We start from the raw sequence: 4,012 nt of genomic DNA, 5'->3' as shown, positions 1-4,012 counted from the left end.
ACCAAAAAAATAAAATACCTGGGAATAAATCTTACCAGGGACACAAAAGACCTCTACAAAGAAAACTATAAAACACTACTTCAAGAAACCATAAGAGATCTACATAAATGGAAGAACATTCCATGCTCATGGATAGGAAGATTGAACATTGTGAAAATGTCAATTCTACCCAAAGCAATCTACACATTCAATGCAATCCAAATCCAGATTCCATCAACATTTTTTAAGGATATGGAAAAACCAGTCACTAAGTTTATATGGAAAGGAAAGAGACCCAGATAAGCAAAGCACTATTGAAGAAGAAGAACAAAGTAGGAGGTCTCACACTGCCGGATCCCAAACCTACTCTACAGCCACAGTAGTCAAAACTGCCTAGTATTGGTACAATGACAGACCCATAGACCAATGGAATAGAATGGAGAACCCAGAAATAGATCCATCCAACTGATCTTTGTCAAAGGGCTGAAGTCCATTAAATGGGGAAGAGAATGTTTGTTTAATAAATGGTGCTAGCAAAACTGGATATTCATCTGCAGAAAAATGAAACAAGATCTGTACTTCACACCATACACAAAAACGAACTCCAGATGGATCAAAGACTTAAATGTGAAACCTCAAACTATAGAGTTCCTCAAGGAAAACCTAGGGGAAATTTTAGGGGCCATAATATATGGAATAAAAGGACTATCGAGCATAACCCAAAATACAGAAACAGCAGAAGAGAAACTAGATGAATGGGACCTTCTAAAAATGAAATATTTATATGCTTCCAAAGATTTCGTCAAAAGTCAGAAGAGAGCCTACAGATTGGAAAGAATGTTCATCAATGACATATATCACTAGGGATTTATCTCTAGAATTTATAGAAAACTCCAGCACCTCAATAACAAAAAGACAAACATTCTAATTAAAAAACGAGCAGAAGACATGAATAGACACTTCACCATGGAGGATATTCACGTGGCCAACAAACATATGACGAATTGCTCATGATCATCAGCTATTAGAGAGATGGAAATCAAAGTAACAATCAGATACCATCTTGCCTCAGCAGTAGCAGCAAAGTTCAACAAGACAGAAAATAACAAATGCTGGCAAGGATGTGGAAAAATTGAGACTCTCATACACTGCTGGTGAGACTGTAAAATGGTACAACCACTGTGGAAAGCAGTATGGTGATTCCTTAAAAACTTGGAAATGGAAATACCATTTGATCCAGCCATTGCATTGTTGTTGTTGTTACGTGCCATCAAGTTGGACACAACATAGAGACCCCTCCTTGTGTTTCTGAGGCAGTATCACTACGGAAGTAGATTGCCCAACCTTCCTTCCAAGGAGTGGCTGGTAGGTTTGAACCACCAGCCTCCTGGTTAGCAATCAGTTGCTTTAGGCACTATGTTACCAGAGCTCCTAGCCATTCCATTACTAGGTATATATCCTAAAGAAGTGAGAGCCAGGACAACAGATACATGCACACCCACGTTCTCACAGCACTATTTATAATAGCCAAAAGATGGAAATAACCTAGGTGTCCATCAACTGAGGAATGGATAATCAAACTATGGTATATACACACAATGGAATACTATGCAATGCTAAAGAGTAATGTAGAATCTGCAAAACATTGCATAACATGGATGAACTTGGAAGACATTATGTTGAGTGAAATAAGTTAATTACAAAAGGACAAATACTGTATTAGTCTGTTATTGTAAAAGTCAAGGAAATGTTTATCTATGGAAAGAAATTTTCTTTGTTGGTTACCATGGGTAGGAGGGGAGGGAAGGGAACACTGTTAGATAGGTAGAGATAAGTATTGATTTGAGTGAAGAGAAGGGTAATGTACCAAATGTGAGTGATCAATATGGTGGCATTGAGGAAGAGGAAGACATAGAGACATACATGGGAGGTGCAGACAGCAAAGATGAACCCTTTTGCACATACAGTACTGTGTTGTCAGTGAAGGCAAACATGGGTATATGAGTAGATAGATGGGTGGGTCGGCTGAACTATTAGGCATGTCTATGCAGCAGGGAGTGTACCCAAGACCATGTATAGGGTTGACAGACAATGGTTCTACAAGTGTATTTGTATTTTCTGTAAGAATTCCGGCAAGATTATAGTCACTTCTTGTTCACAGCCAGCTACCCAGATGGAGCAAGTAGTTGAACCTGTGGGCTCGGGACCATAGTCGCAGGGGTCATCAAGCTAAATTGGCATAACATACTGCACAAAACATTTTTCCACCTCCTACTTTGGAAAGTAGTGACTACAATCTTAAAAGCTTGCAAGCAGCCATCTAGATGCAATGATAGGTCTCTCCTTGTCCAGAGCAAAGAAGAATGAAGAAAACCAAAGATTCATGGAAACAATTAGTTCTCACGACTAGTACACCATGAAATCCTCAGCCTATATGACTATAAGACCAGAATAACTAGATGGTGCCTGGTTACCACTGTTAACCACTTGGAGGGGAAACTATGTAGGAGGTTCTGGATAGAGAGAGAGAACGATGTGGAACAAAATTCAAAATCATTTGGAAAAAACAACAAAAACCAGGTTCGCTGGTCTGATAGAGCCTGGTGGAACCACTGAGACTATGGCCCCTAGCTGCCCTTCAGGTCTGGAATTGAACCCACACCTGTGGCTTCCAGCCAAACAAAAGACAGGCATATGAGTTGAACATTTACCTGAAGTAGATATACTCCCTGGAGAGAAAAATCATGTGAGAAAGAAGGGCTGTTTATGCACAGGGAGACAGTTCAGGGGGCAGCAGTGCATGAAGGAATGGACACAGGGAAGAGGTAACTATTGGGAGGAAGTGGGAGGGGAGCTGTTGCATTGGGGTAAATTGTAGTCAGTGTCATGAGACAATGTGTATGTGAACTACTGTATGGAAAGTGAATTTGCTCAGTAAACTTTCACCCAAATCACAGTTAAAAAAAGGGGGGGGGGCAAAGGATGTGAACAGACACTTCACCAAAGAAGATATTCAGGCAGCCAACAAACACATGAAGAAATTCTTGTGATCAATAGCCATTAGAAAGATGCCAATCAAAAGAACAATGAGATATCATCTCACTCAAGCAATCATAGCAAAGTTCAACAAGACAGAAAACAAATGCTGGTGAGGGTGTGGGAGACTAGAACTCTCATACACTCCTGGTGGGACTATAAAATGGTAAAACCATTGTGGAGAATAGTTAAAAAAAAAAACTAGAAATAGAAACACCATTTGACCAGCAATCCCATTACTAGGAATATATCCTAAAGAAAGGATATCTGCAACACCAGTAGATATATGCACATCCATGTTCATCACAGCACTATTTAAAACAGCAAAGAGATAGAAACAACCTAAATTCCCATCAATAAACAAAAGGTTAACCAAACTATGGTACATATACACACAATGGAATATTATGCAACATTAAGAAACAAAGAAGAATTAACAAATCACCTCATAACATAGATAAACTTGGAGGACATTATGCTGAATGAAATAAGTCCATCACAGAAGAACAAATATTGTATGAGTCTATTATTATAAAAAATCAAGGAAAGGTCCATCAACTGAGGAATGGATAACCAAACTATGGTACATACACACAATGGAATACTATGCAATGCTAAAGAATAATGTTTTGATGGCACATAACAACAACAACAAAGAATAATGTAGAATCTGCAAAACACCACATAATGTGGATAAACTTGGAGGACATTATGCTGAGTGAAATAAGAGTCAACCACAAAAGGACAAATATTGTATTAGTCTGTTATTATAAAAGTCAAGGAAAAGTTTATCTATGGAAGGAAATTTTCTTTGTTGGTTACCAGGGGTGGGAGGCGAGGGGAGGGAACACTGTTAGATAGATAAAGATAAGTATTGATCTGGGTGAAGAGAAAGTCAATGTACCAAATGTGAGTGATCAATATGGTGGCATTGAGGAAGAGAAAGACATAGAGAGGTACATGGGAAGTACAGACAACAAAGATGAACCCTTTTGCA

This window comes from Orycteropus afer, unplaced genomic scaffold (assembly GCF_000298275.1).
Source record: "Orycteropus afer afer isolate SDZICR_OR568_19922 unplaced genomic scaffold, OryAfe1.0 scaffold00019, whole genome shotgun sequence".
Taxonomy (NCBI): Eukaryota; Metazoa; Chordata; class Mammalia; order Tubulidentata; family Orycteropodidae; genus Orycteropus; species Orycteropus afer.
This window is presented reverse-complemented; position numbering follows the sequence as displayed.